Source organism: Symphodus melops, assembly GCF_947650265.1.
Source record: "Symphodus melops genome assembly, chromosome: 22".
Taxonomy (NCBI): domain Eukaryota; kingdom Metazoa; phylum Chordata; class Actinopteri; order Labriformes; family Labridae; genus Symphodus; species Symphodus melops.
The window spans coordinates 7,418,590-7,435,706 of record NC_136712.1 but is presented as its reverse complement, the minus strand read 5'-3'; the positions used below and the strand labels follow the sequence as shown (position 1 = coordinate 7,435,706).

The 17,117-nt window shown below is 40.5% G+C and overlaps 1 long non-coding RNA gene across 1 annotated transcript in view; it reads left to right on the top strand.

Annotated features, from left to right (window-relative positions):
* The window catches only part of LOC306817758, a 71,294-nt gene extending 56,539 nt beyond the window's left edge, over positions 1-14,755 (top strand). Inside the window, exon 4 of the long non-coding RNA XR_013778064.1 lies at positions 14,711-14,755. This is a non-coding gene — a long non-coding RNA (uncharacterized lncRNA). The remainder of the gene's footprint in view (positions 1-14,710) is intronic.
* The last annotated feature ends 2,362 nt before the right edge of the window (positions 14,756-17,117 follow it).

Here is a 17,117-nt window from a genome sequence, read left to right as displayed (position 1 = left end):
CAGCAGCCAGACGGGCACAAAGTTGCACAAATGTATTTCATAGTATCTCTGGGGTTGGGGGGGGGGGGGGGTGGTGGCTGACCTCAGGCTGTGTAATCTATTGGCTTCTGTTGATAGAGATTTCTTTTCATCCACTCACACAGATGCACGCACAAAAATATGTATTTACCCCTGGCTATTTGGTGGATTAAAAAAAAACAAGGTTAAACATAACGTTGACTTATTGACCATAATGCTTTGTTAAACATTAACAACTCATCCCCCTGTAGCCATGTGCTCATAGTAACAAAAGGCAGCCACTACAAATGGATACTACCACAAGCATGTACTGTATGTAAATGCTCAATGGTCAAGACAGAATGCAGGACACACACACACACCAAAACGAACACACATCTTGTAATGCATTTGAGGTGGAAAGTGAGCAGTCCTGTTCATCGCCTTGGAAACGGCAGCAGCACTGCAGAGTAATGATGTTATCACTGGACCAGGGTCAGTCCAGGACAGACCACTACACATCTACTGTACGCACACTGAACGAGAACAGATGGAAAAAGGTCGAAGACAGGAAATCAGAATTTTCCCCTAAAAGAATGTGACAGAGGAATGCACCCTTCAGTTCTCTGAAGGGTACGAGCAGTGAACTGTAACAGAGGCATGAAAATAAAATAGAGTATACCCCTTAAAAACACATTCTAACAAAACTCTCAAAAATTCCCCATAGATGCAAAGATAATGAATTATGAACCAATTAACGGACCAATTGACCTTTTCTCCCGTTCAGAAATAATGCCTTTAAAATTGTATCATATGTGTATGTTCATCTTCACCTAATATGTCAATATCATGCAGCATATTTTAGATAAGTGGAAGTAGAAGTGGAAATGTTTCAGCCATTTTTTTAGCAAATCTGAGCAATTGAAATTGTCAGAAGTTTCCCTCTCTATTATTGTTATGGACTAAACAAGTGACTAGAAGAAACTATTTATGAAGGAGTACAAATATCTGTTATTTGAACCATATCGGATGGCTTTTTATTAAGACATCTGTCTTGTTAAATATCAAAACTGATTTTTTTTAAATAGGTCTATAGAATCTGTAGTGTCCCTGATTCCCGCAGTGAGAAAATGTCTTTTAAAAGTGTTCAGCTGATGTGTAAAACACAAACAAACACACGCGCGCACACACCTGCACGCATGCACAAACTATTTTCACAACTGGGGTAAAAAAAAAAAAGATTGTTTCTCTCACATCTTTGGACATCTTTTCACAGTCTGTCACCCTGAGAAAAGACGTTAAGACGTCAGCTGAAATTGAAGCAACTTGTCTGTTTTCTTATATTAGCTGTGGTGCACCTCCACCTGCACGTCACACCTCAGACACACTCCCTTCCAAGCAGCTCTAGACCTTTTCACAACAGAGGAGAAGCACTTCAGACTTGTCGTGGTTGTGGTCATTTTCAATTGAATCCACTTAATTCACCATGTAAACAAAAACTGGTGTTTATGTGTTTCTTGCAGCAGCATTCAGTTTAACGTTTAACATGAAGTAAGCACATTTTGCAGAGAAACTATGATCGTAAACCCAAATGCACCATTGTGAGAGTGAGATAATAGTAACATAATAATTTTATTACCAGTTGGTATTTTTCAATGTATCTTTATTTAATAAATGCTAATTAGTATTAGTTACTATATGACACAGCACGAGGGTGCAGTTGTTAGCACTGTTGCCTCAAGGAGGTCCCTGGCTTGAATCCCTGTCGGGCAGGAGCCTCTCTGTGTGGAATTTGCATGTTCTCACTGTGCATGCGAAGGTTCTCTCCTGGTACTCCAGCTTCCTCCCACAGTCCAAAAACATGCTCGTTAGGTTAATTGATGACTCTTAATTTGCTCGCAGATGTGAACGTGAGTGTGGCTGGTCGTCTGTATCTTCAGTATATGTCAGCCCTTTGATTAACGAACAGTCCAGGGTGCAACCCTGCCTCTCCCCCCATGACAGCTGGGATTGACTGCAGCCCCCTGGGACCTGAATGGGAAAAGTGGGATAGATAATGGATGGATGGTACAAACTGGCATGTATGAAGCTGTTGCAGGAGGTCCAAAGTCTGTCACACAGTTGACCTTCTGCTGAGTGATGTGTGTAAGAGGGATTTGATTGTCTGCCGTTTTTGCTCGTTTGTGAGCCAAATCCACTTTTATCTTTTTTGCTCATAAATCAGATTTGCTGTTATTGCTATGTCTCTTGCTTGAGCCAATAATAATTGCCTTTTTGGTAAGGCGGACACTTCTTGTATTTATTGCTTGTCCACATTAATGGTTGGTTCTTATGTCGGATCCTCCATAGCTTGCTTATAGTCTAATCTGCTGCTATTGCTAATGACTTGATCCACTTTTTAATTAACTGAATTCAGATCTGAAACCACTCATTCATTGGCCGTTTCTTTTCAATGGCATCTCTCATGTCCTTTTACTGTCACCATTTATCATGAGTGACTACCAGGTCTGATTCAGGTCATTTAATGTTCATATTTGAGGCTTAAAATTGAGTATCAGCCAATCACAAAGCCTGCTTCTGAAATGTATACTGTATGTCAAACTCTTCAGATTGTATCTTAAATTACAATTTTAAACTTCAACCCTTGAAGGTTCATCTTGAGGTAACTTTAGTTACCATTGCGGTTTTCCTTGAATGTTTCTCTTTGTTGTTATAATACGGTTTATCTGATAGAGGATTTTTAGGGTCTAACTTGTTGCCACACACTGTGCAAACATTAATGTAGCTGTAGCTGCTCCTGCTTACTACACATTGATGGTTATTAATATCATGGATGTCCTCTGTGTGTTTGTGTGTGTGTAGGTGTGCGTGTGTACGTGTGTGATGGAATGATAATGTTAATGAGATGCGGGCATGTGTCTCTTAGTTATTTATAAAGTGTTTTGTGCTCAAGGGTACACACAGCTCCCCCCATATCCCGTTACGTTCATGTCCCAGTGAGGACACAACACACACACACACACACACACACACACACACACACACACACACACACACACACACACACACACACACACACACAGAGACAGACAGACACAGTTGCTTTCCAGGGTTGTTCTGCGTCCATCAAAACTTGCATTCAGACATATTGGTATGTGTAAAGTAATTCAGTATTCAGGATGTGAGAGTGTGATTACTCGAGCTGCGAGTGTGTATGGCTACCTTTGATTCTTCAACCAGGGTCACATCCTCTCACCGAGCTCTTTTCTTCCTGTTGTGTTGCCATGGCAATAGTACATACAATAAAAAGAACAGGCCAGCGTCCTCCTTGGTGCTATAAGCTGTGTTTGCCTTACACGTCAACACAGGGAAACAAACACATTGAGACAAGTGCTGCACACACACTCTAAAGAGGAGTTGAGAACACACACACACACACACACACACACACACACACACACACATTTGCTCCGCTTCTGTTCAGTTATAAATACTCCGAACAGCAGCACAAATTACATTATTGCAACACAAGAGAGCATCTAGTTACGGGTTTATATGATCAGTTAAGCCATGCTGGCTGTGTCAACCTACCAGAAAAATAGGTCACTATATTGAGATATTCACCAATCGTATCACATCACTGTGGATTACCAGACGCAGCCACAGACCATCAGGACATTAGATATTGGAAGTTAACCGGAGGATTCAGTAACAATAAAAATGTTTCCAATGATGTGACCAGATCACAAAACGCAGAGAACGTGTCATGCATGGGTGGTGTCACTGTGCTCGACACCAAAATGCTTCTGTGGGCTGTTTTTTTTTTCTCCCTCTGAATATTGTAAAGAGAGAAAAACTTGTGACTTTCAGAGCTAGATTTCACAGGCAATCTGTTTCGCTAATTTTGTCAAAACTTTCAGCTTTGTGGTCAATGTGAAACACTGCACAGAGCCTGTGTCTTTGTATAGACACAACCACAGTGGCAAGAGGAATATTTTATTCCACTAAAGTAATGGTAAAAAAAAAGGTGTTTAGAAGAAAGAATTTTTTACTAGCAGTGCTTATCAGTGTCAGTATTGTGGTTGTAATAGATAATTCATGATTTACCAAATATAAACCTATCCCTTAATGCATTTATTTCTGGTTTCAAGTGATCACATTGAAATGTTCAAATGTCTGCTGTATTCACATTGCCACGCAGGGAGCATATTAAACCCGGAGTTGTTACTACTGAGATGAAATGCCCTGTGGGGGTAAGCAGCAGTGTGTCTGTTCGTGTATTTGAGTGCACACGTGTTCAGCTGAGAGAAAATCTGCAGGGGATGCATTAGCATGCTCATTTTCGAAATGTGAGCTTTCTCCGTTTCCCATGAATACATTTAAATAAAGATTAAGATCTAAAGAAATGGCCCCGATACAATTTATTCCCACCACATACAGTACATGTCTACCCACAATTCAGCTGGTGTCCCATCTAATCTGAGGTGGAGTTGACCCAAGAGTGTTTCCAAGCCGCCGTTGGGTGATTCTTTGTCTGATGGCTCATCAATCACTGTCAGTAGTTAAACATCCAATCAGAGGGACCTTGGCGATGTCAAGTCCAATCCGATTGATGGGAGAATTTTTCATCTTTGTGTTCAATCAGAGTGGGAACGTCAAAGATCTCTAGTACCAAAGTATTTCATCTGTTCAGGGGCAAGTAAGCCATTTCACAAGCATGGAATAGTTGGTCTAAAATACATTCAATTAGGACTGCTAATGGATATTTTAAAACAATTTGGTCACTGGAGATTGAAATCATAACTCTTGCCCTTATTATCCCAATGTCTAATTATTCCATTTAGTGTTTGACAGTAAGTTAATGGGCAAATAATTTGATTATTAAAATATTTTATTTTTTAGTTCATTTTCAAGAAGGAATAGCACAAATATTCTGGTTAGAGTGCTGAAGTTTAGAATTGTGCTGCCTTTGTCAATATATGACGGTATGTTAAACATTTAAAACATCATTAGTGGGACTTAAATACAATTTTCTTTCAGTTACTTTGTAAAGACTTAGACAAAACAATTATTGGGTTAATCAAGAAAAAAATTGTCATAGAAGAACATGATGAAAACAAGGATGTTGGTGCTCTACATCGAGAAAGATAAACATCGTTTAAAATATACCACATGAGGGCTTCCTGTTTCATGATGCACAAGGTAGATAACCAGAGTGCACTCTTTGCTTCCTTCTTTCACTTCACATTGAAGAGTATGTTGCAGAACAAGAAATAAATACTATCACATTATTTAAGGGACCCACAAAATTGCTGCATGGATTTAAATGGTAAATAGTATGTTATGCGCATGTGACATTGAATACAATTTGGCATTGTCATTCCTTGACTGTACTTTGATTTGCTGATATTTGATACAATCAATGAGAATTAATAAACTGCTACGAAAGATTTGTTCAGCCACTCAATGTGTCATCCCTGACTTGGAAAATGGATTGGAAGAAATCATCTCGCTGACATGAGACTAAATGCGCTATCTGGGGGTGTCAAATGGAAGTGAGATTTCATGGCCTTGCACTATCGGTGCCACAGCGGAGATTGAACACAACTTTTTTCATTGCAGGGAAGATGAAATAGTTCATGGTGCAAACAAATGTGCAAAAGACATTGTGCATTCTTTTGAAAGTACAATGTTGCTGCTATTGCTACTACGAGCTTATAATATATATGTTGGCATTTGCTTCATTTTTGGAGCATCCTCTGTGTTGGAGAACCCCATATGGACGACAGAAGAAGACTTCGCTCTAACAGATTACAATTTAAGAATGATATCAACTTTGGTTTCCTGCAATGTTTTCTGCTTTGATTGCTATCACATAGAAGGTAATGCTGTGGTAGTTTCTTTTACAAACTTGCTTTCCAAATTTACCACCGCCCTGTTATTTTTACGTTTTAACCCATGAATTAGAATCAACAGTAGCTCCATTTAAAGGCACTTTTCGCTTCAGGTGACTGATATAAATTGTAGATTTATAGATGCAGGAATCAGCAGTCTATGTTCAAGTTTGGGCTAATGTACCAAAAACCCTTTCAACATTAGCGTTTACATGCAAATTTTAGGATTTCAGGTCTCCCTCATTCAACATTTTAACCAGGTGCATTATGCATTTCTACCCAAAAAATTTTGTTTTTTCAGAATCAGCCTTTAATAATGTTTAAATAACTCTTGAAGTTTTCAGGGTGAGCTGCCTGTGTGAACACAAACAGCCGGATGCCTCGTTCAAACGTTTCTTCTGCCACCCCCATACAGCAGTTTATTTTTGCATGAAGTCTTGTTGTACTATATATAGCATTTCTATAAAGGTACATATTCTTATTTTTTTGCATAGTTTAGTGTACTCTATTACTTGATCTGCCAATTGCACATTATTCTTTTACGCCATGTCTTGCCTCCAGAGACCTTATGCTGTGAGGTACAAGTGTGAACAAACCGATCAGGAGGCTCTCAGGGGCCGCCCTCCTAAAAATACTCTATTTAAATTTCAGGAGTGCAAAAAACCCCCCCATAATTATTTACTTGTTTTGTTGGTGAACAAAAGATGAAATGTGCTTAGTAAGTGTCTGTTCTTTACTTAAGATGTCACCGTCCTCCACAGCTTCCTCGGCTGAACATCACAGGGTTTTTGTGAATGACTGTGCCATTGTTACAGTTTGGTTTTTCATCTACCGAGCTGTGAATGTGTCCGCTTGTTCTCCCCATTGCTCCCTCATTATCCGTGACAGTCACACTCGCTTTGTACAAACACCTATTTCTCTCTGACTGACTCATGATTCATGCACTCACATGGTTTTATTCTGCTATAGTGCATGATCGATTTTTCTGGCAGATTTGTGCCTCCACACACTCACAGCCAAAAGCTTTGCCATGTAATCACACAAAGTATGTGGGAAATCCTTTTACTTTCACACCTAAAGGTTCATTGGCTCGCGGCCTGTTTGCCAAATGACATTGCCTCCGCATTTTATGTACCACTAGAAATCAATCAGCAGCCACTTAGAAGTGAGGGGGATCTAATTAAATAAATGAGCACATCATTGGGAAACAGTGAAAAAGAAAGAGTTTGGAGGGCAGTACAATCTGTCTTTTCGGGATCCCACCCTCGCTGCAGCAATGAGTCAGTCACCCTCTGCAGCTCCCTGACTCTTGACTGCGTGGGGATACAGACACGCACACTCTTTCTCACAGTCCATCAGGTGTGTGACTAAGCACGCCATTGTCAGTTTAATTCAACCCCCAGCCCACCATCCCTCCCACACAAAAACAGCGCCTCAGTGTTTCCCATCTGTCACCCTCGACTCAGCAGACAGCAGTGTCGCCTGTCAAAAGTGCTGGTCATTGATTGCTACTGTAAGGTGGGACGAGCCCTGCAGTATTGAATTTCAAATGACTGCATTAAACTGTGGGGCTGTTGTGGGCAGTGGCAGCTGTTTGGGTACAGTGCTCTCTTTGTGGGGGGCAGCTGACTCTAAAGATCTCATCATGGTCAGTTAATACTTAGCTGTGGGATCACTGGCTGACTCATCCCACCCAATTCAAGCTATGAACAGTGAATCGGATAAATTAAAGGATGCTTTCGAAGGGCTACTTTTAAAAAAATATGCCCCTGCACTTCCAAGCACAGGCACTCACGGGAGGCTGAAACACATTTTGTTGAATAAAAATAACAAGATCTTTTACAAACTTGTCACTACATGCTCTGGTGGTAGGCTCCTAAAATAAGAATATTCTTAACACTGTTGGTGGTTCCTTTTTGGCCACATGGGGTCAGTTTGACCAGTTTTGTTCAAAAACACTGACATATTATGAAGTGTTTAATTGTTATGACAACCTGGTGAGCAAGCAGTCGCTCATGCTAAACAGTTAAGGAGAAACATTTAGAATTCAGAAAAGCCTTGTTTCCGAAAAACATTTCTTTTAGTTCTGGTTTGGTCTCTTCCAAATCCTTGTACAAAGTCAGGCTTGTAAAGCAGTATTTAGGTCATTTATTTCCCAAAAGACACTAAGAGACTGTGCATGTAAACTAAAACTAAAAATATTGGTTGTATAGCCCAACAGAGGCTGTGGTTGACACCAAGCTCCTGCAGTCACATGTCAAAGAATTATTGGGCACTGGACCTAAATTCTCCTGAGTGGCATAGACAGGGAAGTGTGAATGCTTATGAATGGTATTAGTCAAGACATGGTGTACTTTAGGAAGCAGGCTCTGTCATCAGCGTTTGAATGTGATGTGAATGTGACCTGTAGTGTTAAAAAAAACATGTTTTAATATTCTAGAAGACTATAGAAGCGCTATATAAGTAGAAGTGCATTTACTATTTAAACAATAAGTCTGAAATCTCTTAAAGCTTCTTGACTTGAGGGTTTGTTGAATGTCGATTCTTTTAGTGTAGAAATAATAACAGATTTCAGAGCACTAGCCCTTGTATACTCCCTTTTTAAAATGGTAAATAAAAAAAACAACAACAACAACATAGGTCTGTCATTAATAAAGCCTTCCTTCAACATCTGACCATCTTCCTTGCCTGAGTGCTAGTATGGATTTAATCAATGGCCACCATGTTTGTTTGTGAATGTGGCTGTGTCCGGGTCAGCATCATGTTCCTTGTTTTCTGAAAAAGGTTTGTTGGCTGACTACAGGAGAAGAAGGAGAAGGAGGAAAAGAAGGCTAAGGCCCACATAAGTCTCCATGTCCCACCGCATCCTCAGGTTACTCACCAGCCTCATACATTATTGCTGACCCTCATCCATTATGGATGAGCAGGTACAATGCCACATGGCTTCAGAACCGACACTCCCAATGCTCTCCCGTTGCACCGCGTACACCACTGCCTTCACCAACGCCGCAGCCATGCCAGAAACCTCCACCATCCGGGAGTTTCTTTATCATCTCTCTTAACTGTGACCTACTTTAACAGGGAGCACGGACAGCCTCAAAGAGAGATAGAGAGAGATGGTGAGTGAAATGATGCAGAGCCGTGATTTAACAGGAGGAGGATAAGAAAAACAAAAAACGTGATAAAGATTTGAAACTAGAAAACGATCCTTCAAATGTATCTCCCTTGGTGTTCCTATTTGATCGTTTCCATTTCAAATAAGCAGACCACAGTTTGTACCTTCAGCAAACAGTCTATCCATAATGATAGCAATTAACATCTACTAAAACTGGCAGGGTGCTGGCTTGAAGCAACATTAGGTTCCAGATAATAACACAAATGATGACTTGCAGCCTTTAACCAGAGTCTCCTCTCTGTCCTTTTTCCCTTTTATAGCAAGGAGTTCCTCGATGCTTCTGCTCTGGGGAATGTATTTAGTCACAGCTTCCCCGCATTTGACAGTCGAGAGGCACTTGTTTGACATTGGGAAGTAAACTGGAAAGAACCTCTGTTTCGTTCCAGCCTGGAGCACATCAACGGTCTTGCTAATGTTTGCCAACTAGACCTTGAAAACAGCTGGACTTGCTGTTGGTTAAGAGGAAATACTATAGCACATTTTGAAGGATACTTTAAAAAAAAAAAAGACAGATATTTTAGTCACCAAACTTGCCATTGACTGTCTCCACAACTGCACTCAGTGCTCATTAGCAGCTATATGTCCTGCCAGCATGTCCTCAGGCAAAATCCTGGAAGTCACCAAGAACAAGCTTGTCAAATAGATGCCTGAAATACTCCCAAGTTCTGGCTCCCTGTGAGCACTCGGCCCAATCTTCACTCTTTTATTTTAGGGCAAGGGTAGCTTCAACGTTAGCTCAGAGTTGCCATTACTTATTTGGACTCTGTTCTCATGGAGAGACTGACTCTTTTGGGTGTTTCTGAAACTGGGCTATTGGAGCCGAAAGTAGGGTAGCCTCTAACTAGGCTACATGTTGAGTACTCCAGCTAGAGTTTGTGTGCTCTGGTCAGTCTAATGAGGCTATAGGCCTGTTTCCCAACAAAGTGAATCTTACTACCAGCTTGGTAACACATACAGAAAAGCAGAGGATTGTGGCTAAAATAGCTTAGCGTAAAAAAAAAGATGCAGCACGCATTCTCTTGTTTTAATACAAGCCACAAAACCCAATGTGTAAACATGAACATCTTCAGTTTATTTGGTGTGGGTTTTCTGTTTTTTTATGAGTAACTTCCTGGAGAGCCACGTCGCATTACAAAGCTACCAATGCATGCATATGCTAGCTAGCCCATTAGCCATTGGTTGATCAAGTTGTGGTGGTCGTTTTATAGACCGGTATAGTTTTGAGTCCTAAAACCAGGAAGTGAGTTAGCATTTTAGCGCCATGGGTTCCTAACTCTAAAAGTCAATGGGGATTTTGAATGGGTTTGTGTTTAGACGCCTGAAATAAGGTCTGTGGTAAACACAAGATGAAGAGATGTTGACGTTTTGTTAGACGAGAAAAACTACGTTAGCTAAGACCCCACTTGTGAATTTTAAAGTTTTTAAGCGAACTTTAAACGGCGGTTGCTAACGAGTAGCTAACTGAAACTACAGTGGTTGTCACAGACATTAAACGTCATCACGCCGGGAACTCTCTCCCTAATCCTCCTTACAGCCTCTAGTCTTGTTTTTCAGTGCTCTTGTAAATATTAGGTTAATAAACAACTTATTAAACTAACGTTTAGCTATCTTGTCAAATCCAATGATTAGATCTATGAAGCATAACGGTCGTGACGTCATTATAAACCGACCGCGGTGTAGTTCGCTAGCGCATAACATTAGCATTTTACTTCTCTCAGCTGCATTAACTCTTCAAACTTCATATAAATGATGTTCATCTGTAAAGATTATCCCGCTGAACAAAACAGCAACGCGTCAGAAACGCGTGTTTGACACAGAGCTTATTTTCTGCAATGATCCAAAATCCAATGCAAAAATCCCATAGGCGAATTTTCGTAGGAACCACCAGCGCCATTTTTTCGGGTTGGCCTATAAAAATACGTCATTACTATACCAGTCTATACTCTTTAAATTTCAGGCCCCAGTGGAAAGACACATTTTAATATATCCACAACAGGGTTTGTACTAATCTCCAGAATTTTAAAGCTCTTGATTTGGACCCCATTACATGACATTATTTTCTTGAAAAGTTCATCACAAAGAAGAATTACTGGAAAATCATCTTCAAAATGTTGCACCTTTTATTAATGAAATTTTCACCCATTTTTTTTTTCTCAACTGAATGTGTGAGTGGGCCTGTCATCTGCCACAGCAGTATTACTCAGTTCAGTCTGCAGGACACTTTTCCGAGCTTGAGAAACAAAGGCCAGTCTGTTTCTATGGTTTCTCGCATACTAGAGATCTGAGTGGAATTTGACATAGACAATACTAATGGATAGACTGCACCAGTCCACATTAAAGAAATACCAAGACGAGGTACGGTGATGGAGAGTGTGATTTATATTGTGTTACTATGTCACTCATTAGGTTACATCACTGTTACATCACAGGTGTCACTGGGGGGAGAAGACTTTCCAAGAACACACTCAGATGCTGGGTAGAGTCCAAACACTCCCTCCCATAACAGAATATATACTGTACACCCCTGCCGTCCTGTAGGTCAAAGAAGGAGTTTTGAGAAAACTTAGCCTCCTTCTTCATGCCTCTGATGCATCAAACATGGGAAGTGTATCTTTCAACTAACAGGGCTTTGGAAAACTCTTGCCTTGCCCTTCACATGACACACTGACAGGGAGGAAAGTTTCCATTAACTGTTGGATAGCAGCTGAGGGTTGTGACTTTGGGGGAGAGAGGGAGGGCTGAAGGACAAGAGAGGGGAGCTTCATGACAGGATTGCAGAGTAATATTACACAGACTGAACTGGTTTTATAGGGCTGAACCAAAACAATCAGAATTTTGTCAGGGGAATACTAATTTGACAGTTTTATTGTTAAGCACAAACTCAAGCTGCCATTTGATTATTTCTAGCAGACTACAGACTACTGTTTTGCTGGTTGAAGTAGGGATGTGTGCAATTAGCCCTCCTCACAATTGTAGTTGCTTTCCTTGCCGGCACCAGAATTATTAGTTGATAAAACTTATTATTCATTTTTAAATGTAAGCTTGCAATGCAAGTCTAAAGTGGGTCAGCTGTGAGTTGGTTGCCTGCTCAGTACCTTTTACATACATATTTTCAGCATATGATTCATTTTTGTTAGTTAGTTAGTGAACTGAAGTAAACGACAGCTCAGGGTAGCCCCTGGACTCTGACGGAGCTTCAGAGTAAGAGAGATTTTTTTTAAGTGAAACCTTTTTTTTAACCTCGTTAAGGAGAGGTTGACACCTTTTGAGAGTGGTTCAGCTCTCAGTAACAACATTGTGAACCATCAACACTGGAGGAATAATAATTAACAAAGCGGGACGTTGGTTTAGCTCAGTGGTTCACCCACAACCCTCAAAGCCGTGGACTGACTTTTGTATCCCACCCATAGTCGTTCACCACATGTCATCCCCAATTCTCTTATTTTGGCTCCCTAATCTGTTTTTGGCCCAAGATCCTAATTGGATTTTTAGTGGCGCAGCCCTTATTTAAAATTAATTATGCAGTCACTATTTCTTTTGTGGATTTATGAGGCAAAAACCTGAAGCAACCACTTCACCACACAGTTCATCGAAAGTGATTTTACATTATCACATGCAGCTTCACTCACACAAAGTGACGCTCTCATTTTGTTTAATTTTAAAGCAGAACTCATAGTATTTGTTTTGAACTGATGGAGCCCCGACTGACTTCAGGTCAGCCCCTGTGTGATTAATTTATACAACAACTCAATGAACAGAGACTCTTCTGGTTGTCTTGGCTTTTTAAAGAAAAGCAATCCTTTTCCAAAACCTCAAAACTGAAGCCATCAAGTTTTACACACGCTTAAATAGCATTCATGCAGATGATAATGCTCCGAGAGACTGAGACAATTCGAAAGAACCTTGATTTTCTTCTCATAAAGGCTATTTTTCAAAAAATCCCCCCATACAGTCTTGGCAACCATGGTAGCGGGTAACTTTTTATTTTAACCGACAAAGTAAACAGTTGTTTCATTCTGTCTGTTTCCAAGTGGAAAAAGTTTCCTCTGTATGAGTTAGAGAATCCAAGTTATAACTGGTTCTGTCATGCCTTTCTGTCACAGTGAAGTGACTGAATTTTCCCCGTACAAACCCAGGATAATTGGAACAGTGGGTTGAGGGTTGACACACACACACACACACACACACACACACACACACACACACACGCACACGCAAACATACACACACAGGTCATTACATTTACCACTAAGCATCTACATAAGCCCAAGCAGGCATATCTGACATATCCATCTGCTATGCTGGGATCATGCAGGATCTTCCTCTCTCTCACTCTCACTCTAAATCAGGGTGAGGGGTGTGCCATTGATGATGATGATGATAATGACGATGATGGGGACATGGCGTGTAATCACAGGGGTTGATAGCTAACCAAGCAGGGCTATGATTTTAACCACATTTGAATAATGTTATAGTGTTCTGGTTTTACATATTAAAATGAATATTCAGTTTAATTCTTAAAATCCTTTAATCCCTAAAGAACGAATCTTTCTGTATGGATTGTGTTTTATTATCACTTACATATTACAGATCCTTCTCTATATTTTGGTCTGCATCTATGCCATTTAGAACATTACTTGAATTAGATTTTTAGTATCAAAGCTTAAAATGCTTGTCTATAAAAGTATTCATATACGTCTGTTTAAATAAATTATATGAAACTTGAACTTTGTGTCTGTTTCAAATGGCTCTCTCATGTCATAAAGACCTTGATCTTTTATACACAGGCTTTTGTTGTCGAGCCGAGTTCGAGCAGAGTTCGAGCAAAAGCTTCATTTTGCTGGATACCAGTTTTCTTATGAGGATGTAAGACTTCTGAAGATTAATAACTGTAATTTGATCATAGTGAAACTGTCTTCACTCTTTCAATATTGTTGCTAACAGATTCAACAGCATGTTCAAAGTAATTTTGTCGACCAAAGATTCATATAGACTATTAATTCTTCGAGATATAACATCTTCAAAATAAGTATAAATCATGATAGCACTTGTTATCAAAGCTGACAAAAACAGAAATATCTTTCCCCTATGGTGATGATGCATTTAAAAGAACTTTTCTTACTTTTGTATTTCTCTTTTTCAACAGTTACCTGAACATGGTTACTACTTTCATATCCATCTATTAAGTATTCTATTGTATGAACTTTTAGCTAGTAGATGGCTAGTGCTTAGCTTAGCTAAGCACTTTCACTTAAAACCACAAAAATGTGCCTGGCTAGTTTTTGTTTTATTTTTAAAAAGGCTAGATAATGTGTAAACTGGACATTTTTGGAGTTGCTGGTAGACTAACTTCTTTACCTCCTCCATGCAGGGCACGGCAAGATATTTCCCATTGTTTACAGTGATTAGGCAACACTAACTCACTAACTTGTTTAAGCTCACATACTTAACAGATTTAACAAAAAAAAACAAAGAGCCATTTTCCCCCAAATGACTGCTGCTTTAATTGTATTTGTTTTCTATGTGTACACAATATTAACTGTATTTTATTTTGAGAGATAAGTTATGCTGTTTTCATGAAAAAAACATTTATGCATCCTGTTCCTTGGCTTATTTCTGTCTCCCTTCCCTCTCTCTCATTCAGCAGCACGTGGTAGGACGTTCAAGGACATCAATAAGGACTGCAAGGTGTGTTTCTGTGTGCCCTTGTTGTTCTTGTGTATGTGTATTCACATGTGCTTTACGGTTCTTTTGCCCCAAGAATCATAGGAACTAGTCTGTAGTCCTTTCTCTCATCCTCCCTGAGCCTTTCTTCCATCCCTGGGGAAAAGCCCCCATGCGAAAGGGAAGAAATGGGGTGTAAAGGGCACCGAGTTCCCATTGGATCTATGCCCCATCTGTGCCTAGACTGTGCCACTCTAGTTTGGAAACTGCAGCAGCTTTAAAGCAATGGTAATGTTTTCCTTCTTGCCTTGCTCTCTGAACGTTCTGTGGGTAAAACAAAAATCTGATATGGCCCTGTAATTAAGTCTCCATTAATTGTTTTGCCTGGTCCCGGGTGGCATTGCTCAGACTTTGGGGGAAGAGAACAGCTGATTTATAAGGCTGATGGGCTGCACGCCCAACTGAGCAACTAAACAGTGAAAGTGATTCTTAATTACTGCCTGTTGCCACAAATGTACCCAGTCACCTCTGCCAGAAGGCTAACTGGCCCCTGTCATGTAGTACAAAAGCTGGAAATCAAGTCTAAACACCTCAAAACAGTTACCTTTCTTCATCCTTTTTTTTTTTTTTTTTTGGTAACTTATTTTGGAACGTGAAACACAGATATAGTGTTTGATTCTGCAATATTTTCGTCTTGTTTGTTTTCATCCACTTTTTTCCATGAGCGTTGCACTGCGTCTAAATGTGGAATCTCAGGTGGTTTCTCTGCCTTGGCGGTAATTGAATCAAGACTATTTATATGCCCTACATTTTATGACATGTAAATGTTCACTGGCCTGAATGGAATACACTTTCCAGCTTCAACCGCCAGTCGAGTCCAATGTAAATACTGAAGATATCAACGGAAAACAGATCACGGAAAACACGTCCTTGTGTGCAGTGGCACCGGCCCCCCCCCCCATCAAGAGTACTGCTTACACCCTTCTATGGCTTCACACACACAAGTTTATATGGCAATGGCATACCATAGTCTTTCACTCCCACATCCTCATATTGGGCTGGGTGGGACCATGTCCTGACAAAGTGCAGCCTCAATGGGCACTTGAGGTGAATTATTGTTTGTGAGTGGAAACTTTGCCAGATAATCTCTGTGCTGCTGGCTCAGGCCTGAGTAAGACCACTGTCTCCTACCCTGTTACGCACACAAAAACATTCCCTTTGCGCACACACAGCTTTTACTCATCATCTCTATTTCCAGTTCACACTTATAAAAAAGTACTCCTTATTCCCTCTGTCTCTGCTTTTGCTCCTTCTCTCTCTTTCTTCTTTTTTTTTTAAACATCAAATTTTTTTCGGCTATTTTCTCCCCAACAACCGCGGCCTTTATCCTGGAGGCCGTTCACCTCTCCGTGGCTGCCCTCACCAGTGCCTGCAGTAAATTCCAGGGGTAGTTGGAAACACAAACATGCGCAAGCCCAGGACGAGAAGCTCAGTTGTGTTAGACCCCTCCTTAACCGCCACCACTTCGCTCTCACACAAGCGGCCTTTGTGTGTGTGGCTGCCTAACAGGGCCACTCCAGATCCTCTCTTACCTGCATCATAGGTGTAATTCATGCGTCTGTGTTGGCTTGTTTTGCCAGTCAGCAGGATTGTGGATGTTAATCATATAATTGTGGACTCCTCCAGCAGACATAAACTAATGTTGGGACTCTCATGGACTTCAGGATTACAGTAATTTTGGCCGACTAATGACGTGTTAGATGAAAAAGGTTTGTTGATGCCGCTGCTCTGCTTTAATAACAGGTTGAAACAGTCTGATGTTAATGCAGCCCTCTCTAAACTCAGGAACACAAGCAAAAGATTGTTTACAACATGACTTTTGATTGATTTGTAATCGGAACATTCTCACAAACCATCAACCCTGATCAGCATTTCTTTCTCTAAACTATGCAATTTTTCCTCTTCCTCTTCAAAAGAAGGAAGCCCCCCCCCCGCCCTCGTCCTCCAACCCTCCCCCTCCCTCAGTCCAACTCTTTGCCAATGTGCTGAGCCAGTGGAAAATTCGATGTCCGTTCAAGAAACAAAGTGGTGTAGAAAGATCGGTTGACCAAAAGGAAGCAATATTCATACAGCGTGTCCTCACTGATAGGGCCCCAGGTTGTGCAAGTTAACTAATGAGACATCTTCACGTTCTCATTTTTTCCACTTGAGAGGCACATGATCCTCAAGTGCACCATAGGCATTTCCACCGCGGTCATATGTTTGTTTAAAAAACTGTTTAGGAAATAACTGATAATCTCTCTGCTGCTTTCTGATTTATTTTTTCCATCCCTTCAGTCTTTCCCATAATGCTTTGTTATGTATGCAAAGGTCTTAATCAGCTTACA